At 35.4% G+C, this 27,451-nt stretch overlaps 1 protein-coding gene across 1 annotated transcript in view; it reads left to right on the top strand.

The window, feature by feature from the left end:
• The window catches only part of Hcn1 (hyperpolarization activated cyclic nucleotide gated potassium channel 1), a 369,238-nt gene that overhangs the window by 208,486 nt on the left and 133,301 nt on the right, over positions 1-27,451 (top strand). The window lies entirely within an intron of this gene.

Below are 27,451 nucleotides of genomic sequence, written 5' to 3'. Positions count from 1 at the left end.
AGTTTATAAAACATGGGAATTGATTTCTCATGATTTGGAAGTCTGCAGAGTTCAGGACCAAGTCACTTCTGTGTTCAGGCTCCAATTGTAAAATGAGACTTTGTGTCTGAATCTCCTGGATAGGAAGAAAAGATTTTCACATGGCAGAAGGTTGAAGATAACCTATTTTTTTTTTCCTCTGCCTTAATGATATCCAACTTCCATTAGTGTCCATCTGCTAACCTTATAGAGTCTTGAGTTAAGTTTCTAAAAGGCAATTTTCAAGAAACCCATTATAACCACAGATGGCATCTCAGAAAATACCTCACACGTGAATTTTATTCAACTTACTGTTCAGCATCAAAACTTCCTGGCAGTTCATATAGAACAATGCAAGGAATCTGTATGCCTTGGAGCATGTTTCAAATCTACGATGTTGCCTGTCCCTTTGCTTACCTTAGAGGAAACAACATAAATGGCAAAGACAGTGTTGCAGATGCTGTCTAGGAGGGGAAGAATAGGCACTCTGTCATCAGGTTGCTGATGGGGTATAGAGCACAAAGATGAGAACTGATCCCAGAAGTGACTCATCGCTGGCATACACGCAGTACTTCATTTGGCAAATGATTATTATTTTAAAATTTTCAAATTATGTTCCATAAAAATGAAAAGGCAAAGGAACTCTTTTCAAGTATCTACAAAATGCTCCTGGTTGTATCTTATTGAGAGATATGTTATGTATCTACTTGTAAGCATAGTTTTAGTTTTGCCAGTAAAATTTTAATGTATTTAGTACTTTTCTTTATTCATGACTGCATATAGTTGTGCATGTCAGAGAGAGAGACAGACAGACAGACAGACACACACACACACACACATACACATACACACACACACACACACATACAGAGAGAGAGAGAGAGAGAGAGAGAGAGAGACTCTGAATTGGTGCATGTTGTGTTGTGTTTAGTGTTTTTAAAACCTCAATCTTCATTATCTACTCTTGTTATACAAAGTAACTGCTTAAAGCTGCAAATCAGTTTAGTCTGTTTTTTTTTAATAAAACTAGAATTTTCAGAAATTCTGTGAATCATCTTTTACATGGATAGAATACATAGTCATAGGTACAGTTCATTTGTAGCTGACTATGTCTACTCCATTGCACACTAGAATATCTTTAAACAGGACTATATAGATCAATATTTTTGTGAATGAAGTGTTTATTCAGCACAATATAGTCTGTCATTGTAGGCAAGACATAGATCACAGGAGCAAGAAGATGGCAGACTACATTTTCATCCACGCTCAAGAAGCCCAGTAAACAGAAAGCATGGTGAGGATGTAACCTCTCAAAATCCACAATCAATGTTTACTTCCTATAGCAAGAGCCAATTTCTAAAGGTTCTACAACTTCCCCAAGCAATACTACCAACAGGGGACCACAAGATTAAATGCAGGAACCTATTGGGGTGCATTTCTCATTTATGTCACCCAAAAAAACCCTGTATTTATCCTTCCATATTCAAACTATTATCTCCCAAGTAATTTTCTACCTTTCTATACAGATCAATTAAGAAGGATTATGAAAAAGAATCCTTAATCACAGCATTTCATATGCAACAGAAACTACTCTAAATTCAGTATTTGATATTCAATATTTAAAAAGTAAAACTGTCCATCTGATTCTTTTTCAATTTGTGGAAAAATAAAATTTTAAGGTAAAAACTTTGAGAATAGAAATCAATTCTTAAATAACACACAAGTACCTTTTGCAAGTATGGCATTATAACTATTTTTATATTAAGCTAATTACATGTATGTCATTAAGTATTATTAAGAACTGCATACATATTAAAATTTGCTTTATATCCTGATCTGTCTATCTACTTATCCAATTAGCTAGTTATTGCCATAAAATCTATTATTAGAGATTCCTGTTACAGTCTTTGACAAGAAATCTGATGTTAACACGATGACTAGACTGTAACTTTGCTTACTGTGTTAGTGATTGTTTTAATATAATCATTGTTATGGTAACTTTTTGCAATTCATATTTTGTTCCATGCAAATAAACCTAACACTCATTTCTTTGCTCATAAATTCATAAATTTTAAAATAATTTTAAGCATTATATTGAAGGAGTCAATACAAGAACTTAGTGGTCTCCTTAAATGAAGAGAAAGAACACCCTGACTTGGGAGATGTGGCAAGAACATGCTTTCATCCTGCTCAACATTTGTAACATTTGCTTATTTACGTTTAAGAAGTGAATTTGAATTACAAAATCCTTTCTGAATTAAGATATTAGTTTTGACAGATAATTAATGTCTAAGAAAATGTGTTACATTTCTATGACATCCTGTGGTTTGCTTGCTTTTATAAATCATTGAGAATATACTAATTAATTATAAAGTGGTTAGGGGCAATGGCATTGGGTTCAATTACAAATATAAAATATTAATTTTAACAATATGACAAGAGAAGACCATAGTATAATTTAAACTGCATATTAATTGCCTTTTTCTAAAATATTTTCACATTGTATGAAAAGTCATTATGACATGAATATTTTCCAGTATAATATTGCTTCTCTAGAACAAGCTCTTCCATGATCAAGACTATCAGATTTCACTTGGGCAGCCCATATCTTCTATCTATAGGCTGTCAGATACATGGTTACATGTTGTTTATCTTGCTAAATCCTCTAATGTAAGCATATTATGACTCCAGAATGTTTTGAATACTTCATAGATTTACTTTTCTGACTGGAATGTATAATACCAAAAAGTGTTTACTAACTACTAAGCAAATGGTTAGTTTTTAGGCACGATACGAAAATAATACATTTAATTCAATGTGGCTAAATGACATGGTCAAAGATGTAAAACATTTTCATAACAGTAAAATGTAGAACATATTAGAAACTTGAGGCCCACAACACAAGCTTTTGATGATTCATGCCCTAGAAACACTAATCACTTCACAGCAGTATTTTTAATGGAGGAGGTTACTTGGGAAACATTCTAAATCAAGTATATTAATTATAATGTGTCCATTTTATTATGTTGTTAGTATTTGACTTAAAATTTATTTAGTAAGTTAAATGATATTATTATTAGTTAGCTAAGCATATGAGATTATAGTTTTATTGATTTTCCTTTTATTGCAAATAGAATTTTTTTTTGCATGTTATGTCCCTGATCATGATTTCCGCTCCCTTTGTTCTCCCAATTGCTCCTCACCTCTCCTCCCATCCTCCCATCCAGATCCATCCCCTTTATGTCTTTCATTAGAAGAGCAACAGGCAGTCTGGAGAGATGGCTCAGCCATTAAGGGCTGGGCTGACAAACAAAAATATGAGAATAACAGGCTTCTAAGGGAGCCTTACAATACAATATAATTAATATATAAATAGTTATACTACAATTAATATAATAATCTATAAAATAAAACTAACACTAACACATCAGATTTGGACAAGACAAGCAAACACAAGAATAAACCAAGAGAGAGCACAAGATATATTCACATACTCAGGAATCCCATAGAAATCCTAAGATGGAAGTCATAAACTTATCACTTACTATAGAGAGGAAAAACAAAACAATACAAAACAAAAACAAAAAACAAATTAACTAAAAAATAATTTGAGATTTTAAAAATAGTTAGAGCCATGGTGCAACATTATGAGACAAGTGAACTCCAAAGATACTGCTGAGTTCATGTTTTTGTTGGCCATCTACTTCAGGGCCTGTAGACTACCTTCAAGAGTAGTTTGTCCCCCAAATGATAATTGCTTGAATGAAAATAAATTTTAATTTGCATTGATTATTAGTTGGAAATTTTGTCTGTGTTAAGGCTAGGGGTATGTGTACACATCATTTATCACTAGGACCCATTGGGTGCAGACCCATCTAGAACAATATTGCCTCAGTCTCTGTGCGATCATATGTGGGTAGATCCTGTTTATTTAGAGGGCCTTGGTTTTGTGTTGTTCTTTTGCTTGTTTGCTCATTCATTTTTCATCCTGATAGATTGCTGTTCACCCTCCTGGTCACTCCCTTCCACAATCCCACCCTCTATTTTCCTCCCCTTCTCCTATGAGACGGTGGGGCACCTCCTGAGTATCTAGACATTCTGGCACATCATATCTTTGTGGGCCAAGTGCAGTCATCCTCTACTACTGAGACCAGACAAAGCAGCCAGGCTAGAACATAACCCACAAACATGCAATGTCTTTTGGGATAGTCCTGCTTCAGTTGTTCAGGACCCACATGAAGACTGAACTACACATCTACTACAAATGTTCAGAGGGCCTAGGAACTTATTTGTCTGTTTGTTTTGTTTTATTTCGTTTTGGTGTCTTCTATCTCCTCTCTCACTTATAGTATTTCTGCATCCACTCCTTTACTGTTCCCTGAGCCCTCCTAGGAAGGATTTGCTGGAGACATCCCAGTTAGAGTTTGAGCATTCCAAGATCTCTTACTCTCTAAATAATATCTGGCTGTGGACCAGAATTTGTTTCCATCTTCTACAAGGGGACACTTCACTGATGCTGGCTGAGTAAGAAACTGATTTATAAGTATAGCAGAATGTCATAAGTAGTCATTTTATACATTTTTTTCTAGAACATCAGTATTTTTTTCTCCCTAGATTCTTGGGCTATCTTGTCTCAGGTTCTTGGCCACCCAAACAGTGTCATGTTATAAGTCCCATGTTGTGGAATGAGCTTTATGTCAAATCATACATTAGTTGGTTAGTCCAATGAGACTTGTACCACTATTGCACTATCATACCTTCTAGGCAGAGCGACAAGATAGATCACAGGGATTGGAAACGTGAAGAGTGCCTTCCAGTACCAAAGATGTTAACACATTGGTATGGAGGTTCTATCTTGGCATTATATCAACTTCTCCTTAAATGATGAGTTGTATAGGAGTTATCTTCAGCAATTGTGCCTTGCTGTCAATTTGTGGAGTGGGATCTATAGTCTTGATTATAACCTGGGTTGTTTGAGGGATCCCATACGAACATGTTTACCAACAACTCAATTAGATGTAAATCAATATGGTGACATCATGATATGATTAGCTGGGGTCCTGTCTCCCCCACTATTTGACCATATCATTTATATTGCCTCCATATATGTATATATTTTAGGGCACTTCTACTGTATTAAGTTCCCATTTCATCCCTCAAATGCTCCTAATTTCAGCTGTCTTTCTGTATTTCCCCCTCTAGTCTTGTTCTTCTCCCTTTCTCTCCATTTAATCCTCATGTCCCAGTTGCCATCATCTATCCAAAACTACCTATCATATTTCACTTGCCAAAAGAGATGTATCTGTATCACCTATCCCCACCTCTCAAGGTTCTTATACAATACCTAATCTCTGTGGTCTATGAATTGTGGATTGGTTACCACTGACTTAACAGCTAATAACTGATGTAAGCAAATGAAAATCCATAAATTGTCTCTCTGAGTCTGGTTTATCTCACGTAGGATGATTTTTTTTTCTTCTTAGGATGATTTTTTTTCTTCTAGTTCCACCCACTTACCTGTGAATCTCATGATTTCATTTCTTAATGGTTGAGTAATACTCTACTGTGTAAATATATCATATCTTCTTTATCCCTTCTTCTGTTGAGGAACATCTACATTGGGTCTCAGTTTAATGAGGTCCCATTTATTAATTATTGATTTTCTTTCCTGTGCTAATGGCACTATGTTCAGAAAATACTTCGATGTGCCAATGAGTTCAAGGTTATTTCCCATTTTCTCTTCGATCATGTTCAGTGTAGAAAGTAACTGGTTTTATGTCGAGTGATTTGAACCATTTGAACATGAGTTTTGTGCATGGTGATATGCATGAATTTATTTTGATGCTTCTATGTGTAACTGTCTTGTTTGACCAGCACCATTTGAGGAAGATACTATTTTTTTTAGTGTATATTTCTGGTTTCTTTATCAAAATTAGGCATCCATAGGTGTGTGGACTTATATATATATCTTCAATTTTTTTCTATTGACTGGCATTTCTATTTTTTGAAAATACCATGCTGTTTTTAATACAACTTGAGGTCAAGAATAATGATAATTTTAGCAGTTTAGTTCTTTTATTATCCTGGGGTGTTTTAGTTACATTTAGTGTGTATGTGTGTGTGTGTCTTTTCATACAAAGCAGAAAAATATTGTGTTTGGTAACGTGGCCATTTTTACTATGTTACTGATACATGAGCATGGAAGGTCTTCCCATGTGCTGATATCGTCTTTAATTTATCATGGAATGTCTTGAAGTTTTAACATATAAGATGTTTACTTGCTGTTTAAAGTTACCTCAAGATAGTTTATATCATCTATGGCTATTGTGAAAGCCATTTCTCTTTCTTCTTGTTCAGTATGTTTGTCATTTGTATGTAGGAGGGCTACTAATTTCTGTGAGTTAATTTTGTATCTGTCTAACTTATAAAGTGAAATGATTTCCTAGTTTCTCATTTGTTTTTGAGTATTATTAACTTCAAATTAAATTATGAACAATCACAAATATCACAGTGTGATTTTAGTTTCTGTTACTCTGCTTTTAAGTTTATAATCTATAGACCACATTATTGGCATTAAATGGATACACGACAGTTTCTTTCCCAACCCTTCATACAATGCTTAGGAATTAGTATTTGATTAAGGAGGTGACTGGGCATCCTTTGAAATATATCTGAAAAACAGCTATTCTAACAGGGTTGTCTACACTCTTTGTTTTTGCAGCCTCTATATCCATTTGTTCTTTAGACATTACTAAGTTATTGACAATAAACATAATATATCCCATATTATAGATGTGCAAATAAATGTGTTTTGTTGTTGTTGTTGTTTTTGTTTTTTCAAGACAGGGTTTCTCTGAGTAGCCCTGGCTGTCCTGGAACTCACTCTGTAGACCAGGCTGGCCTCGAACTCAGAAATCCTCCTGCTTCTGCCTCCCAAGGGATTAAAGGCGTGCGCCACCACTGCCTGACCATAAATGTGCTTATTGTGATTTTTGTTTATATGATAATAAAGTATCAGCACTGTGTATCAAGAATCATGCGTGAACAAATAACACTAAGGTAATATGCTTATAAAGATGTCAAAAACTTTAACCAACATATAATTATTACATGAAAACATGAGAAATTCTTCCAATATAAATTTAGTAAACATAAATTACTAATATATATTACATTAGTCTATACTGATATCATAATATAATATATATTACATTATATATTATAAACCCACACATATATATTATATACAAGTTTTAATTGAAAGCTCAAGCTATTATTCAGTTTTACTTTCATTCAAGACAGTGTAGAAGGCACTCTCACAAACAGCCACACACACTTCCAGTTCCTTCCTGTTAAAAGTAATGGGCATATGTGCTATGTGCTGTGTAAGCCTTTGTCAATTTTCAGTTACACGTTCAAGCATTGAACACTGATGTACCATTCTTTTTTTTTCTTATCAGAGGCTTGTTTTAATTTGTAACTATAAAACTTAGTAGAGATGCACAGGGGAAACGCCAGTAGAATGGATTGTAGAGATGACCATTACAGAATACCTTCTCCTTCTAACCATCTCTATGACTCTAGATATATCACTCAACTTTCCTGTACTTGGGTCCTCTATGATCTGAGTCTGTATTAGTAGTTCTCTTTTTGGACAATACACTCAGGTCATCCTTATGCTAGATTTTAGGTACCAAGTACAAGTGGAGAATAAAACTAAGTCTATATCCACATTTGTTCCCTGCTCCAGAAAGCATTCTTTCATACCACTTTCCCTTTGGTGCTGAGAAATACACAAAGTTTAACAAACTATAAGCTTTACTCAGTAGTAAAGGACTCATTTCAAGTATTGTCATCTGGCTTTTTTTTAGAGTGACCTCGAAAATAGAGAATCTCAAGTTTTCTAAATTAGCTCTAGCATCAAATTTACAATAATAAAAAAAAATTTAGGGGCCGCATATGAACAATGCTGTTACGTTTTTTAATAAGTAAATAGTTTGAGAGGACAAAAGCAAGATATACTTATAAGTAACTTTATCATGGAATCCTAGGATGATTATATTATCTACTGATGACAGACTAAAGTATTTTTAAGTGCCATGTCCATTCAAGTACTTATATAATGACTGTCTCCAATAATATAACTAAACTAATAGACTTAAGGAAAGATGCCAAGGTAATGTAACTAGGAATTGAAGGAAAACATTTCTCCTCTCTTGGGGTTGAGTAATATACTTTATATTTCAATTTCTCTGTATTAGAATTGGATTATTACAGTAGTATTGACTTTTTTCCAAAATAGAAAGTACTGTCATAACAGAGTTTTATAAAAATATCCTAACAAAAGGTTAGTAATTTGCTGACAAATCATTGTAGCTCTACTGAAAAAATGCCTTCATAGCCAATATGAACTTATAATAATAAAGTAGGTCAGCAGCCTGCTGAGTGCTATGATTTCTGTTTGCCATCTTCTTTCTGTCCATTAGGAAAGTCTGCCTGGTTAACACTCCTTGTTCAACAGAAAAGTGGCATCTTTCAAAAGAAAAAGTGTTTCTAAACAACTTTCTTCCTTATTATATATGAGTTATTTTATGGGGATGAGCTTATAGGAACAAATTCTAATGTCCCATTTTGTTTGCAAATTAAATTTGAATTACGTAAACCTTAGGTTGAATTACAGTTCTTTGATACAGAAGAATTTGACTTTGAGTCTGCTAAGTTATTTTAGAAATATATGACCAAAGGAGAGGACTTGTAGCTTACTCGTTAGGTCACTGGGGTAGTATGCATTAACTCCTGTATTCTGACCTTGGATTGGATTTCCAGCATCACATGAAATTGGATTTGGGGGTTCAGGTGTTTAATCTAAGAACTCAAGAGATAAAAGCAGAATGATCAAATGTTCAATGTCATCTTCAAAGGCATAGGGAGAGTTAGAATGTATCAGGGGTTACCTGAAAGCCTGTCTCAGTCAAACAAACCAAAAATAAGAACAAGACTCAAAAACAAACAAAAGGCCGGGCGGTGGTAACACACGCCTTTAAGTCCTGCACTTGGGAGGCAGAAGCAGGCGGATTTCTGAGTTCGAGGCCACCCTGGTCTACAGAGTGAGTTCCAGGACAGCCAGGGCTATACAGAGAAACCTTGTCTTGAAAAACCAAAAAAAAAAAAAGAAAAAGAAAAAGAACAAAAAAAAGAACAATACTCAATTTCTAATCCAATTTTTCTTATATATATATTCATTCTTTTTTCTGTCTGTGTATATAGTTTGAATTATGTTTGAATAGCTCAAACTCTCTTGTTATGTGCCTGGGCTGTACTTTAACTCACAAACCTCTTGCCTTAGCATTTCTAATGCTAGAAATACATTTCTATCGGACCATGCCCAAATGACATTGGTTCTTAGACATAAGAAACAACTGTCTAAAAGAAGGATCTCCTAAGGAATTACTTCCAGAGTACCAACTAAAGTTACTGAAGGGAACACACTATCATGCAGGATTCTATTTCCCATTCATGCATATAAGTAAATTATTTTTCATAGATGGTACTGACACATGCTTTTGAATCATTCACAAATGCTATGTAAAATTTTGTGCAACATTAGCTCAGCTATTCTGAATGATGTAAATAGAAAATGCATTCGTGCTGGTTGTTTTTGATTTTGTTTTGTTTTGCTGTTTTGTTTTGTTTTGTTTTACAGATTAAAAAAAATCTAACAGAGAACAGTTTATTTACTGGCAAAAAGCCAGAGACACTGACCAGAGGAGCTGTTTATCAGCTCTCATTAATTACTCTGAAAATTCCTTATCATTCGATGTCATGGCCTTAGTCCAGTTTCATACAGGCTGAGCCACATGGGTGCATGCTCACAGAAAACAATTCTTGGGTCATGTGTACCATTGTAGTGATTTGAAATGTTATGAATGGATATTAAAAAAAAAGTATACTCCTTTTGAATGATGAGATTTCTTCTTTTACTATTTCTATAAAGCTAAAGGTATCAGGCAATAAGCAGCAATTTTAATGCCTCACACTTCTTGTGTTATGTTATTTGCATTTTCTGAAAAAATTTTAGTTCATATGGGCTGTAGCAAACTGGTATCCTTGTTTCACTGTGCGAATAAGAGTCAGTGTAATATGAAATAAATAGCTCTTTGCTATGTTACTCCACTAACAGCTACACAGATGTCATACACTTCATATAGACTCCTCATCTTTCCAAAAAGTCTTGTATTTTCATTGTTTTGTATTACATAGAAAGATATTTTATGGTCTATATGCAAACCGAACTGCCTATTTTCACATAATTTTATGGGAAATTATATAGTTAGTTACCATATGTAGAATATTCTATCTTATTTTATTTTGTCTTTTTTTTAACCTGTCACAACACTGGTATAAATGTTATTCTAGAAATGCACAGCAGAATTATAGACATGAAAAAACTATGTACTAATAAAAGATGTAAGAAAAGATGTAAATCATAGTGTGAGTATTTCATTATCCCACTACGGTCTCTACTATTTTTGAGAATTGATTTCTTTGACAATGCAACAATTTAAAATGAATAAATGTAATAATTTAAAAATGAATTCATCTGGCAAATTTAATTTTACTCACAATCTTTATGGGGCTAACCAATCTTACTTGTAGGCCTACAACTATTAGTTCTGTAGGTGATTTACCAAATAAGAGGTTAATATATAACAGAATCATTTCAGCCATTTTATGCTTTAAGGTTATATATTGGACCCAGTACAATCAACATTTAAATGATCTTCTAGTCAATCAAAGGCTTCAGAAATCTAGCTCTCCTCATGAGAGATTAACAAGAATGTGGTTCTGTTCTATATGCACCTGTCTCATTCCACAGGGTAATGGGAGCATACCTTGAAACATGACTAAATACTATCTTTGCATATGTTTGGTTATGAAAATTACAGAAGGAAAATTTGGGCATCTGCCACATTACATTTGTGTTTCCCCCAAAATACACATCAATGAAATGCAATGCATTCTCTACTTGGCACCACATTTGTGGCCATATTATAAAGTGAAGAAAAGAGTATCTCAATATGCCATTGAATCAGATGTCAACTATAATGTCTACTATAAAACCTGTTAAGGTAGTTGATATGTAACTTATATTGTCTGAACCTTAGTGGTTGCAAAATTAATCTCGAATTTATTTTTCAAAGGCCCCTTAGAACACAACAGAAATGGAAAAAGGTTCAATTCCATGTCCTGGATACTTCCTTTTCATAAAGTAGAATGAATATGAGTTCTTAGACTGAGTGTTTGCAGAAACAATGGTAGTTTACTCTGACCAAAATTAAAAAAAAAAAAAGGTGGTTTGTTTAAGGTTAAGTGGTCTGTCCCTGATAGCGGGCATGCCAGTGCTTTGAACAGATACCTGAGTGGCATCACAGAAAAAGGAGATGAATGTTTGCACTTTGGAATATATTAGATTCAGCTCCCAGTTCTCTTTCCTAGACCAGTAGTGTATGGCCTTGGGCAGTTTGCCTAATTATTCATGCCTTGATATCCTCTTTTAAATATGGAAATCCCTAATTCATAGAATAAGTATTATATTTTAGTACAATATACATAATTTATAATGAACATTTCTATTTTTTTAGTTTGGAGTTAAAATTTCTTGTCCATAGCCTCAGTAATAGTGTCAGGCCTTGGGACCTCCCTTTGAGTTTGATCCCACTTTAGCCTGTTGCTGGACCTTCTTTTCCTCAGGCTCCTCTCCATTTCCATCCCTATAATTCTTTCAGACAGGAACAATTAGGGGTCATAGTTGTGAGTAAGATGGCAACCCCATCCCTCACTTGATGCCCTGTCTTCCTGCTGGAGGTGGGCTCTATAAGTTCCCTCTCCCTACTGTAGAGCATTTCATCTAAGGTCCTTCCCTTTGATTCCTGAGTGTCTCTGACCTCCAGGTCTCTGGTGCATTCTGGAGGGCCCCCCCAACCTTCTATTTCCTGAGGTTGCCTGTTTACATTCTTTCTGCTGGCCCTCAGGGCTTCAGTCCTTTTCCCTCACCCAATACCAAGTTCCTCTCTCTCCTCCAATTCCGCCCCCCATGCACTTTCCCTCCAGGTTCCCTCCCTCCATCCCAATTTGTGATAACTTTCTTCTCTCTCCCAAGTGGAAGTAAGATGTCTTCACTTGGGCATTTTAGCTTGTTGAGCTTTTTTGAGTTCGGTAGACTGTATATTGGGCATTCTGTACATTTATTTTTTGGCTAACATCCACTTATTAGTGAGTAAATACCATGCATGTCCTTTTGGGTCTGAGTTACCTCACTCAGGATGATATTTTCTGGTTCCATCCATTTGCCTGCAAAACTCAGGATGTCCTTATTCTTAATAGCTGAATAGTATTCTATTGTGTAAATGAACTACATTTTCTGTATCCATTCTTCTGTTGTGGGACATCTGGGTTGTTTCCAGCTGTTGGCTATCACAAATCAGGCTACTATGAACATAGTGGAACAGATGCCCCTGAGGCATGGTGCGGCATCATTTGGGTATATTCCCAAGAGTGATATATCTGGGTCTTCAGGCAGATCTATTTCCGATTTTCGGAGGAACCTCCAGATTGATCTCCACAGTGGTTGTACCAGCTTGCAATCCCACCAGCAATGCAGGAGTGTTTCTCATTCTCCACATCCTCTCCAACATGTGTTGTCAGCTGAGGATTTGATCTTAGCCATTCTGATTGGTGTGAGGTGGGATCTCAGAGTAGTTTTGATTTGCGTTTCTCTGATCACTAAGGACTTTGAACATTTCTTTAGGTGCTTCTCAGTCATTCAAGATTCCCCAGTTGTAAAAAAAAAAAAAAAAAAAAGCCGGGGTCAGGGTGGCGCATGCTTTTAATTCCAACACTTGGGAGGCAGAGGCAGGCGGATTTCTGAGTTCAAGGCCAGCCAGGTCTTCAAAGTGATTTCCAGGGCAGCCAGGGCTACACAGAGAAACCCTGTCTCAAAAAACAAAACAAAAACAAAAACAAAAAAAGATTCCTCAGTTGTGAAATCTTGGTTTAGTTCTATACCCAATTTTTTGATTGTTTTTTTTTTTTTTGAGTTCTTTATGTATTTTGGATATCAGCCTCTGTCAGATGTGGGGTTAGTGAAGATTTTTTTTTCCAATCAGTAGCTTGCCAATTTGTCTTATTGACTATGTCCTTTGCCTTGCAGAAGCTTTCTAGTTTGATGATGTCCCACTTATCAATTCTTGATCTTAGAGCATGAGCCATTGGAGTTCTGTTTAGAACATTTCCCCCGTGACCATGAGTTCAAGGCTCTTTCCCACTTTCTCTTCTATTAGATTCAGCATATCTGGTTTTATATTGAGGTCATTGATCCACTTTGACTTGAGCTTTGTACAAGGTGACAAATTTGGGTCAATTTTCATTCTTTTACATACAGACAACCAGTTAGACCAGCACCATTTATTGAAAATTCTTTCTTTTCTTTTATTGTATATTTTTGGCATCTTGTGTCAAAGATCAAGTGACCATAAGTGTGTGATTTTATTTCTGGGTCTTCAATTCTATTCCATTGATCGACATGTCAATCTCTGTACCAATGCCATGCAGTTTTTATCACTATGGCTCTGTAGTAAAGGCTTGAGATAAGAGATGGTGATTCCCACAGCCATTCTTTTATTGGAGGTGTGAGTGGGTGAATGGGTAGAAGCAGAGGGAAGGAGGATGTGAGTTTCCGGGAGTGAGAAAAACAGGGAAAGGGGATAACATTTGAAATGAAAATAAAGAAAATATCCAATAATTTAAAAAAAAGAATTGTTTTCAATATTCTGGGTTTTTGTCTTTCGAGATGAATTTGAGAATTGCTCTTTCTATGTCTGAAGAATTGTGTTGGGATTTTGATGTGGATTGCATTGAATTTATAGATTGCCTATGGTAAGATGGCCATTTTTACTATGTTAATTCTGCCAGTCCATGACCATGGGAAATCTCTCCATTTTCTGAGATCGTCTTTGATTTCTTTCTTGAGAGACTTGAATTTATTGTCATACAGGTCTTTCATATAGGTTTGGTTAGAGTTACTCCAAGATATTTTATATTATTTGTGGCTATTGTGAAGGGAGTTGTTTCCATAATTTATTTCTCAGCCTGTTTATCATTTGTATAAAGGAAGGTTAGTGATTTATTTGAGTTAATTTTATATCCAGCCACTTTGCTGAAGTTGTTTATCAGCTGGAGAAGTTCTCTGATAGAATTTTTTGGTTTGCATGTGTATACTATCATCTGCAAATAGTGATAACTTTATTTTTTCTTTACCAATTTTTACCCCTTGATCTCTTTTTGTTGTCTTATTGTTCTAGCTAACACTTCTAGTACTACTGTATTGAATAGATATGGGGAGAGTGAATATCCTCATGACTGCTCTCTGAATGCCCCAACAAGCAGCTGAAAGACCCAGATGCAGATATTTACACCCAACCAATGGACAGAAGCAGCTGACTCCTGTTGTTGAATTAAGAAATGCTGAAAAAAACTGAAGAGATGGGCTATTCTGTAGTAGGACCCCTGAGATTTCTCAAACATTGGACCCTGGCAAAAAAAAAACAAAAACAAAAAACAAAAAAAAAACAACTTAATAGAGAAGAGATATATATTTGATCAAAATTCCTAGACATAGTAAGTTACAATGGAGGACTTGAGATGCCAGAACTTTGAAGCAGTTAAATTGCATTCAAAGTCAAAAATCAGAGTGCATTGCATGAAAAATGGAAATCTTTCATGCTCAGGAAATTCTCTCATTTGACCCTCTGTGGGAAGTAAAATAATCCCCCTCTTTTCAATTTTACTTTTCTTAGAGTATTTCATCCCAGCAACAGGAAATGAAATTAAGACATGTGGGGATTATACTCAGTGAAGAGAGTGTTTGTCTAGTGCACATAAGACTCTGGATTCTGTCCCCAGAACCTCATAAACTTGTCATGCTGGCACATGTTTGCAGACCCAGCACTGTGGAAAAGGAGGCATGAGATTCAGAAATTCAAGGTCATTTTTAATTAATAGGATGTTTGCAGTAAATCTCGGACCATGACAGCTGTGTGTATGTCTGTGTGTGCGTGTGCTTGTGTGAGTGTGTGTGTGTGTGTGTTGATGATTTTGATAGCTAGGACTAGAAGCAAACATCCTATATACCTAGAAATATGAAATGGAGGAAGACATACAAGAAGTAAGTGTACATCATATAAACCTAGGGGGGAAAATCTAGATAAGTTCAGTGCAAAACTGCTTTTACTTGCTTCTGTCTGCAGAATGTTAAACAAACGTCCTGAGACCACAAAAATACCTGATAGGGACATTTCGAATGAGAGAAAAACTAGTGCTGTTTGCTAATAGAAGGATGCAGAATTGCATAACTCTCCTCCAGGGAACCCCACAATTGTGATGTGAGCAGAATGTAAGTAGGATACATTCCATCTTGCTTAATATTGTCTCCTGTAGAGGTGAAATTGTTAAACCGAACTGATGAGTACATCTTAAGGAAATTGTATTCATAAATCAGTAATTTGATATTTCAAATGAGCTCAGTCCCTTTGAGTATGTGCATTATGCCCTAAAATAGTGATAGGTTAGAGAAAAGATGGTAGGCTATTCCCAGAGAATTTTACAGAAACCACAAACATTTTAGAACTGTGTATCCAGGGTATATGAAAATGATTTACACAGAGAGTGAACCAAGACATAGCAAATTACAACTTGGGCTATTTGATTCATAAAAGAAATTGTTTCAGGGAATTGCTGTGTAGTCAGAACAAGCACTAACTATAAAAAGCAAGTATAGAATATGATAATGGTCTCCTTTTATTTCATATAAAGGGATGTGTATAAGATATAATGGGAGAACTTATTGAAAATATGTGTGTGTGTGCATGTATATATATATATATATATATATATATATAATTATTATTACCTTTGTGTATAGGGAGCAAAGAACTGAGTAGGGTAAAATTTGCTTATCACCTTGCCCAATCCCAATCTAAATTTTGATAAAATTGTGAAAAGGAAAGACAAAGGGATATGCACATCATTTTGTCTTTAAATTTTCACTATCTACATTGGCACATCAGTTGAGGTTGTTGTGCTTTGGGTCTTTTTAGGCAACCATATTGTTGAAGTTTCATGGGTGTGTCTTCCCTGTCTTTTCTTTTATATATAGAAGCAGTTATATTGGTTTCAGAATCTTGGAAATTGCTCCTTTTCCACTAGGGAAGAGGAAGGACAATGGTGTCCTATATGAATAGCTTAGATGTGTATTATATAAATGTGGTGTTGTCATCTGAAGCTGATAGGTGGTTACATAAAGAACAAGAATTTCTATGACCATGAACATGAGGGATGCTAAGGAGTTTTGAAGTCATAATTACTAAAAATGTCTTGCATTATACTAAGGAAAGAGACTTTTGGAAATTTTACTTTTATATGTTTAGTGATTAACAAAACATACTAATGGCCTATGTAGTGCACTGTTGGCATTGTCACTCAACCCTAAAGAGTCCGGCTCCAATGCCTCTTGCTAATTGTTAGTCCATAGGGTGATTATGAGATGCTGGAGTGTTGGATCAATGAAGAGAAGCCAGAACATATACTTGCTGTCTGGAAGTTTGGGAACATTAATGAAACTGTGCATTTTTGATTTATGTAACTTCCATTCCTACTTGAAGAAAATTTTATTATGTTCCAAGTTAATGTTCTCTTTGTATGAATGTATGTGTGTGACATGTATGTATCTGTACATATGCATGTGTGTGCCCCTAAATGTGTACACATGTGTAAATATGACAGTATCAAAGATCAGTGTACCATTTTTTTTCTTACAGTCCCATTAGTCTCTTTCTAGGATAGCTCTTACAAAATATCTTTCTTAAGTTATTCAGTTTATTTACATTTATAGAAAATGCTATTGTTAGCATTTTGATTTTCAATCCTTGAACAATTTCAAAATAATATTATTCTGGTTACCTGGATGCATTTACTTTTCAAACATGAATAAAATCTTCAATGTTTATGATCTATTTGCTCTAGGGCACTCTATTTCATAATGCTGTATAAGAGATTAGCCCCATGGAAATAGAAGAATTGCTCAAGGTACAAAGGAGACTTGCATTTAATTCACCTTACTTTTATAAAGTCAAAGTGACACATTCATTTTGTCTCTTTTCTACTTATTTATGATTTTAAGTTTTGTTACAGAAAGACACACACACATTACTAGAAATTAGTCTTCACATGCAGCTCCACTATATTTCCCTAATATTTATATATTTTCCTTTGAATTTTGTTTTTATCAACTGTGCTCTATAGTCATATGTATGTGGAACTAGAGTTGAGAGATATTTTCTTCAAGTATTAGAAAGTTATTGACCAGGAAGATAACCCAGTAAATAAACTAGTTGTAATTTGATACATAGAAAAATCCATTGATTCAAAGCATAATCATGAGACAAAGATGCATAAAGATTGTCTACTGAAATATACCTCCCTGTTCTACAAAAGTTGTAGAATCTTTTTTCATAAAAAGTAACCGTCAAAACAATGGACATTTTTCTCATAAATGTTTCTTCTCATCAAGTATTTGACAGCTGTGATTTTTCTTTTTTTGCCATAGACTATAGTGTAGAGATAAAAATGGAATGTGTATTCTCCCTGTAACTACAACAATGGGAAGCAGTCATTACTATAAGATAAAGGAAATGTTCTTCTTTAAGTTTGGGCTTGATATTTATTAAAAATCCTACAGTGCACATTATCCCACTAATCCTCACCAACGCATATTTATAATCTTAATATTATGTCCATAAACAAGGGTTCTTTATAGTTGATATCACTAAGTACAAATGGGGACATAATGCAGATGCATTAAGTCCATGCCTCATTATTCAGAATCTGATAGAATCTATTTAATCAACTTTCTGTTTCCCATTGGGTTTAATCCAAGTCTGGAAATTATTCCAAAATTCAACACTGGATGTGATGTGTACTTTCTCTACAGTCGTGCTGAGTCCATCCATTAACGTTTCTGCTTCTTCGCACTAACATGGTTCCACCATTGTCTTCCATAATGAGCTAGGATTAGTCTGTGCTGCCAATCAAATAGAGAAATGATGCCACAGAGAATAGATCACCTTTTCTTAAGCCCTTTCTTTGTCCATCTTCTTTGAGTTGAGCCAACAGTTGTATGAGAGTTGCTCTGCGTGGGATAGTGCACTACATTTGCCTTCCCTTAGTGACGCTTTATGCCTTTCAATAATACTTCTTTCTTGTGTACTCACTTACTAGGCATGTATTAGTCTAGAATTTTTTAATTCTACCAAAAATATGATTACATAAATAGGAAAGTCTTTAAAGAGCCAGGAGATCTTGAGAAAGGGGAGATGGTGTCCTTTGGAGTACACCTTTATTCCTCCGAGTCCCTCTTGCCTAGGTCTGACAAGAGTCCTCAGGCCATGGTGTGACAAACCAAGGGATCTAAAGCTGTCAACAGCTACTGTTTTATAATATAAAAAAAAAATCCTCAGTAGAAATCACTTGATAAAATATGTGTGTTTCTTCCCATAGCAAATGGGAATGAAGTAATTTTCTTCTGTTCATCTCATTAATCTATAATAACATAACAGCTCAAGAATAAAATCATCATTATCCCTCTATTATTATATTGTAAATGAAACAATGTACATTGAAAATATAGCATACTTGTGATAGTTAATATTGTCAACAAGGTCTAGAGTCAGTCAGTGAGGAGTGCCTCTGATCATACCTGTGAGGAATTGCTTAGATCCGGTTAACTTTAACCATTGGGCCTGAGGAATGGTTTTTCTTGATTATGATAACCGAAGTGTGGAGAAATACACTGCCTGTGAGTGGCACTTTCCAGCATAGACCCAAATACAAAGAGGTTTGATAGAAGTGATTTTGTTTTGTTGGGTTATCACATCTTTGTTCACAAGTCCTCTACTCTGTTGATGCTGTCCTGCACTCACGTGAGAACCTGCTTTATTATTATTATTATTATTATTTATTTATTTATTTATTTTAACTTTCCAATGCGCACTGAGGACCTGCAAACTTCCAGAAATCCCCCAGGCATAGTTCTAGATTAAGACTTGAAAGGCATCCAGCTTTGTAGATGGATGGTTCTCAGGTTCATGGAAACAGACATTTTGGGGTACCCTTTCCTTTTCATGTAGCCACTCTTAATAAATTCCATTATAAAATATATTCATTTGTCTCTTCTATACCTCTAAAGAACCCTAAAAGCAACACGTTCCTTTTATAAAGCTCAGGCCTCCCTCTCTTCTCTATGCAACAGATATTTGAGCAGAGAGGAACATCTGGAACATCAGTGTAGTCCATTAAGTTTACATAATGGATTCACTGTTGGTTGTACATGTTAGGTTTAGAGCTGACTGGACAGATGCAAAATATCTCTTAGAAGTGAAAGCTGAGAATGAGGAGATCCGTGCCATAAGGCATCGTTCCCACCAACCATCACAGAACCCATAGAGCAGATTGTTACCAGTACAGTGGGTGCATCTATCAAGTCCTGCATTTATATGCATGTCAGTTAAATATTTGTAAACATAGAGAAAACTGAAGCTCTGGGGATTTTTCTAGCACAAAACAGTTCAGAAAATTCAGATAGAATTTTGAAATAAAAAAAAAAGTTGGAATAATTATATCCTTCTTTCCTTTGCAAAAAAATCTGCTGAGGGTATGGCTTATGGTGATGGCCTGAAACTGAAATGCCTGCTCTGTAACTGATATCAATATTTTATTTATTGAAGATATTCTCTAGAAACATGGTTTAAATGGGCCTATAATAATTAGCTAATTTAGCGGCATTTGGTTGAGGTTAATTATTTTACCATTTCAAATATAAAGGTGATCAATTCTATTTAAATAGAATTCCATAATAAATGCATTTATGATGCTGTTTTTAAAAAGAGATTTAATAGTGTTTTATTTATAGGCAATAGTAATAATAATAATAATACCTTCTTTTATTACATAGTATAACTGAGAAGATGAAAGAAACCAGGACAAAGAAAAATTAAGTTTGCTAAAATTTTAGAACTTGTTCTATAATAGATCAAGTTACTAAATTGTAAGTAAAGTAGAAGAGACTGGCTCAGCCTCTAAACAATGCTATGACTCCTAGATAATTACAAATAAACTTTTTCTTAATCAAAATTACCGCATCATAATTCTCCATCGTGCGCGTGTACACAGAGACACACACACACACATTAAAAGAAATTCCCATGGTGCCTTTAAAACAGCTGTATATGGCATCCATAAGGAGTCTAAGGAGCGTTTGTCTGACGAAGTTCACTCTTTTGCGGATGAACATCCCGTTCCTGTTTCTCATATTAATTAATTTTCTCTTGGTTGTTTTTCCTGAAATACTGAAATTTCTACCTCTGTTTCAGAACCCGTGCTCTGTAGAAATAAACATGACACCGCAAATGCAGTTCAACTCAAAGAAAAAGATTAGTATTGGCTGCCACAGTTTTGTTATATATTTTTGGTATTGCTTATAAACACCTTGGCTAAGTTGTTTCTTATATAAGTCCTTTTTTGGTTTTGTTTTGTTTTGTTTTTTGTTTTATTAGATATTTTCTTTATTTACATTTCAAATTTTATCCCCTTTCCTCATTTCCCCTCTGAACCCCCCTCCTATAATATCCCCCCACCCCTGATCACTAACCCAGCCACTCTGCTTCCACATCCTTGCAGGTCCTATTCTGGATCCATCATTGCTTCTCTCTATTAGTGGCCTCACATCTTTCTATAGTTGCTATAGCTAACCCAATAACCTTACCCTATGTTACATAGTACTTTTTTTTTTTTTCACAACATTTTTTGCTACTGCTGCTGCTCTTTTATCCCCAATGCCAGGCATGAGAAGTTTCCATTCAACTTGTTGGTTAGGATAGTTGATCAGTCCAAACTAATCAGGCTGCTACCATTGTTTTTCGTCCCCCCCCCTCCCCTAACACCCCCCCAGCTGTAACTTGTATGTAAGAACCTATTTCTGAAGATACTGTATATTTCCCACACAAAGCTTTAAAAATTTCAGCTGGATTCACCACACAGGGCTTAGATCCAACCTCTCTGTGGATTAGTCTCCAAATACCAGAAGGTGATTTGCAAGGAGCAAAGGAGAAAACCAATCACTAATCCCAAACCAAGCCACTGTAAATCCTATGAATTACAGCAGTGACCAACCAGGCAATATCTCTCCAAAGGCAGAACATGGTACATAGTCCCGTCTCTAGATGAAAAACTGCTATAGGCAATTAATAGCTACTGAGGGGTAGTCACTCCTCACTAGAATAAGCCTTCTGTTAGGTGAACCAATCCAAAGTAGTTAACCTTAGATATGAATGAATGGATAGCAACTGAAAATGAACTCAGCAAGCTGTATACTTTAGATTGCACTCACAAGTGTGTGTGTGTGTGTGTGTGTGTGTGTGTGTGTGTGTTGCTGCAGCTGTACAAGGCATATGTGTGTGTACATATATGCCTAACAATAATTTAAAAATAGGTCAGGAGTTGGGAGAATGAGGGTTTGACAGTGGAGGAGTTGGACTAGGGAGAAGGAGAGCTATACGTGATATAAATATAGTATCCAGATATGAAATTCTCAAAAAATAATTAAAAGAACTAAAATAGAAATTATTGGCTCTTCTTTAAAAGATGCTTAAAGATTTGCCATTGGGATTTTTAATTATCAGATTTGAAGTTACCAAAATCTTATGCAGTGCTATTTTGTTCTCTTAATGAAGTCTAACCCAGTCGGTCCTTTTTGAAATATGACAAATGGTTGACTGGGCTAGTTTGTACTTTTAAATCTAACAGACCTTTGTGGTTTGTGTTCAGAAAATTGAGTCAAAATCATTAATTATTTAAAATTGGCTAATACTTTTGTTTAAAGTAAAATTTGAATATCTAATTGATAAATACTTCTTGTGTTCTTTATGCCTGTTTATGTAAAGCAAACCTTTTAAATCATCATTTACTATACATAATTTTACTCCAAGTTTAACTAGACCTTAGGAAAACTAATTTTTAGAGGAAGTTAGGTTTTAGGTACATGCATATTATTGAAAGTGATTTTTGGGGAATTTCCCCGCTCAGCTGTATCTATCCCTTTGCTTTTTCTGTAGCAGTATATATGAGTTCCTCTTCTTCCACATTCTCATCAGCATCTGTATGAGTTCCTTTTGCTCTACATTCTCATTGCATCTGTCATTTCTCTTCTTGATGTGAGCCATCTTGTGCAGCCTGAGGTCAGAAAGCACTTTTATTGCATTGTCCTGGTGGCTTAGTATTTTAATTGAATGTGTCTTCAAGTAGCTGTATTTAATTTTTATTTCATTATAGAACTGCCAATTAACCGGTTAATTAATCCATTTACCAATTTGCTGATTCTACAATTTGGAGGATTTAGAGTGATTTAATTTTTGTAACTCTTTATATATTCTCCATATTAATTTCCTCTTTGGTATATTGTATGCAAAGTTAGTTTCCCATCTGAAAGCTGATTTTCTGTTCTTAAATTTTTTTAATTATTTTATGTCTAAATATGTATCCCTGTATGAGTATATATACATCCACTGTAAGCCTAATAACTGTAGAAATCAAAAGGCATTGGATTCCTTGGGCTGGAGTTAACAATGATTGTGAGCCATCCTGTGGGTACTGAGGATTGAATCCAGGTCCTCTGCATGATCAAGTTCCCTTAACTCCTGAGCCACCTCTCTGGCCCTTTCCACCATTCTGATAATGTTTTACCGGTTTGTTTTTATGCAGAACTTATAATTCAGTAACATACTTTGAATGCTTTTCATTATTTCCTGTACAATAGAAGTCCTTTTCAGAGAACCCTTGACTGTGCCTGTATCCAGAAGTGAATAACACCTATATATTCTTCTAGCACTTTAATGGTTTTGAAGTATTGTGTCTTATAGATGAATCATTTTGAGTTGATATTTGCACTGGATTAGAAATTTGGATCTAGCCGGGCGGTGGTGGCGCACGTCTTTAATCCCAGCACTCGGGAGGCAGAGGCAGGTGGATTTCTGAGTTCGAGGCCAGCCTGGTCTACAAAGTGAGTTCCAGGACAGCCAGGGCTACACAGAGAAACCCTGTCTCAAAAAAACAAAAACAAAACAAAACAAAACAAAAAACCAGAAATTTGGATCTAGTTTCTCTCTTCTACATGTGAAAACATTGTAGTTTCCACTTTGTTGAAAAGCTGTTCTTCCATTATCATGTGTGTTTTTGACACCTTTATTCAAAAACTGTACAGGGTGTTCATTTTAATTGTATATCACTTTGTATGTTTGAATTTCATCATTCAACAAACATCAATTGCATTATGCATATTAATGTTTATGCATATAATGTATACACTATGCATACATTTGGCATAAGCCAAGCCTCGCAAACACAATGAAAAGTCAAGGATTACTTTCTGATTTCTCTTAAGAAAAGAAAAACTCTGATTTCTCTTAAGAAAAGAAGCCCCATAGGAGGAACATCAGTATAAATATAACCAGTACCCCCAGAGCTCCTTGGAACTATATCACCAATCAAAGAAAACACATGGTGGAACTTGTGGCTCTACCTATATATGTAGCAGAGGATGGCCTAGTCGGTCATCAATAGGAGGAGAGGCCCTTGGTCCTGTGAAGGCTCTAGGCCCCAGTATAAGGGAATGCCAGGACCAAGAATGGGAGTGGGTGGGTTGGGGAGCAGGGGTAGCGGGGAGGGGATCGGGATTTTCTGAGGGGAAACTAGGAAAGGGGATAACATTTGAAATGTAAATAAAGAAAATATTTATTTAAAAAATTTAAAAGAATCCTATTCCATACAATGTGCTCTCTGAATGTTTCCCCTTCAGGAAAGTACGTGAATAATTGGACACCATTTCAGGTCCACTGAAGAAGAAGAGAGTGAAAGTGAAATGACAATGAATATATGCTTCAGTGGCTGGACACAATAGACTATGTCTGAACAAGGCCTCACTATTTTTTAGAAGAAAAAGCATCTGTCTATGGTGATGTCATTGCTGTGTGTAGCTATTTGCCCAACTATAAAATGAGAATCAGATAGAGATTGAAGTTTCACTCTTTTCTTACCTATTAATTATCCAGTATTACTTTTGTTGTACCTGAAATTTCTGGCCTTATAATTTTAGACCTTTAACTTTTATAGTTATAAAAGGGACTAATTATAGACTAATTCCTGTCTTTATTCCAAAATATTAAATCTTGCTGGCTGTGCTACATCACGAGTTACTGAAGTTATCCTTGCTGCTTCTCTCCACGTCATATAACATTTATTGTCCCACATTCCTTGGAAATCTGAAGCTCAGACATCTTATCACTGTGTTCACAATTAAGCCTGTTGTATTTTGCTTATAGATTTGAAGTTTTATAAGGTGACTGGGAATCTGCCTAGAACCCCTCTCTATCAATAGTCCAACTGTTATACATTAGCCAGTCCTGAGTGCTGAGACACTCCGACCATCAGTTCTACATTGTCATCCAATCTCATATTCAATTCTCCTATCCATGGGTGTCTTATATTGTAAATATTCTAGTTCATTGGCTCTAATTCCAATAATATTTACAGCCCAGTGGGGAAAGAATACACATTAAAACTTGTTGGCTGTGCAACAATGCAAGAGATGATCACAAGAAGCATTACCTCTTCTGAGGTTTCCACAAATGGCATTTACTCATCTGTTGGATCACAGATGAAAATAATTATTTGCATTGTGAAGCCACGAAGTTTTAGACTGACTTGTACAGCAGGCTATAAATAGAGCAAACAGCTTCTGAAGCAAAACCGTGAGGTTGTAACGGATGTATTTTACTTATACATTCTGGGATTTTTAAATGTTAATTAACACATTTGAGAATGAACACCATGGTACACAAAGACAATTCATGCCATTTAACATTATTGTAAAGGTTGAATGAGTGAGTAATACAGATAGCTCTTAGGCTAGCTAATTGCTGGATGATATTTCTATACTAATTCCAACCATGAACAGCATATCATGCATCTATTTTCCTCTTTTAAAAAAATTGAGGGTGTGGGTGTATGTATTTGAGGATATGTCGGTGTTTGCTTGTTGTGTGTATATGTGTGTGTATCTGTATGTTTGTGTGTTTTTGTGTATGTATACGTTTGTGTGTGTGTGTCCATGTGTGTATGTTTGTGTGTGTATGTGTCCATGTGTTTTTGTGTGTCTTTCTGTGTGTGCATGCATGTGTGTATATATTTGTGTGTGTCTATGTGTATATATATATATATATATATGTGTATATATATATATACACACACACACATGATATATCTATCCATGTGTGTATGTTTATGTGTGTTTGTGTGTATGCTTGTGTGTGTGTGGTGTGGTGTGTCTGCTTGCCCATAGAGGACAGAAGAAGAAGTTGTAAGCAACCTGACATAGGTACTAGGAACTGAACTCCAGTCCTCGGCAAACCCAACAAGAGCTTTGAACTGAGATGTCGCCGCAGCTGCTTCTACCACGCTTTCTCACTTCCTCATCCTTTCCCTCTTCTTTCTACATTAGTACCAAATATTATATTACATCTAATTTAACATGTATTCTCAGGAACTTGAAGCTTTTAGATTTCAAATTTAATTTTCAAATGCTGCAGGGTGGCAATATCATAATTTAATAATACTTAGAAGATATTAAATCATTACAAATCATATAAAATATTTAATTAGCAAATGCATTTGTCTTTATCTCTGTGAAATCAAAGTTAAGGGCTAAATGTTTATATAAATTAGTTATTAGGTGCTCAAATACAAATTATGTTTTATGGGAATACAAGATAAATTAAAGTGCTTTTAATATGTTTTAAAACAGCAATTTTACATTGCTTCAATTTAGCACTCATGGCTATGAAGTATCATAATAGGAATGAAAGGGAAGATTCTAAATGATATTATGAATGATTTAAAACTTAAATAGAAGGAAACACAAGGTTCTTAGCTCTAATGGCTCAACTTGATTTAGAGCAGAAAATTCAAAGCTAACTCCATGTCCAAAACTTAACTTGTAAAATGTCCCTTTTTATACAGTGAGGCTACATAGAGTAGGCTTTTCATTGTATTGATCAGGAATTCTTCTGTGTGGCAGAGGCTTTGACCTCATTATCTCTTTTAACCTTCCTATTGGCTCTCCAGGTTTTAATATAATATAATAATAAGAAAATGAGAGAGGAAGGATCAGTTTTCTCCAGGGACAAGCCCATTGACAGGTTGTCAAATACTAAGTGATCAGTCCTAAATAGATGTACATATTGATCAATATTAAATGTAGCCAGTTGGTTAAACATGCTTACAGAGATAGAGATAGAGATAGAGATAGAGATAGAGATAGAGATAGAGATAGAGATAGACATAGACATAGACATAGACATAGACATAGACATAGACATAGACATAGACATAGACGAGATAGAGATAGACATAGACATAGACATAGATATAGATAGATATAGATATAGATAGATATAAATACATAGTGATTGAAGGATTGGTCATAAATTTGATAGGGACAGGGAGGGAATGTGAGGAATTAGAGTAGTAGAAATTAAACTAAATAATTTAAATAATTCAAAGAAAAGTAAAGAGGGACAATAGCAATTCAGTGAAAGTGGGTTACTGAAGCCAACACAAGTTGCAGTTTTGAGACAATATTTCATACACACACACACACACACACACATACACACACCACACACACACACACACACACACACATCAATCACTGCCTCCTCCTACTCCCTCCCATCCAGACACCATCCCTATCTTCAATCCACCTTTCTTTCTCCTCTGAGAGGGTACGATTCCCTTAGATATCCCAATCCCCTGACCCTGGCTCATCAAGTCTCTAACCTGGGTAGGCACATCCTCTCTCACTGAGGTCAGACGAGGCAGTCCTTTTGAGAAATGTATACCACAGTTATGCTACAGCTTTAGGAAGAGCTTCTGATCCAGGTGTTGGGACGCCAGCATAGAGACTGAGCTGCACATCTGCTACATACATGCCAGGGCCCTTGTTCAAGCCCATACGTCTTCTTTGGTTGGTGGCTCAGTATCTATGAGCTCACAGAGGTCCAGGTCAGGCAACTCTGTTGGTCCTTCCTCCAACTCTTCTATGTCATTGACCTCTGCCCAATGTTTGGCTGTGGGTATCTGCATCTGTTTCAGTCAGCTGCTGGGTAGAGCCTATCAGAGAACAGCTAGGCTTTGCTCCTGTCTGCAAACTTAACAGAGTATCATTAATAATGTCAGGGAGAGAGGGGAATGTAGGTGGATGTTGAGACAA

This window comes from Mus caroli, unplaced genomic scaffold (assembly GCF_978045245.1).
Source record: "Mus caroli unplaced genomic scaffold, Mus_caroli_1 scaffold_15, whole genome shotgun sequence".
Lineage (NCBI taxonomy): Eukaryota > Metazoa > Chordata > Mammalia > Rodentia > Muridae > Mus > Mus caroli.
Note: the sequence above shows the minus strand (reverse complement) of the source record. Positions and strands in the feature narration are given on the sequence as shown.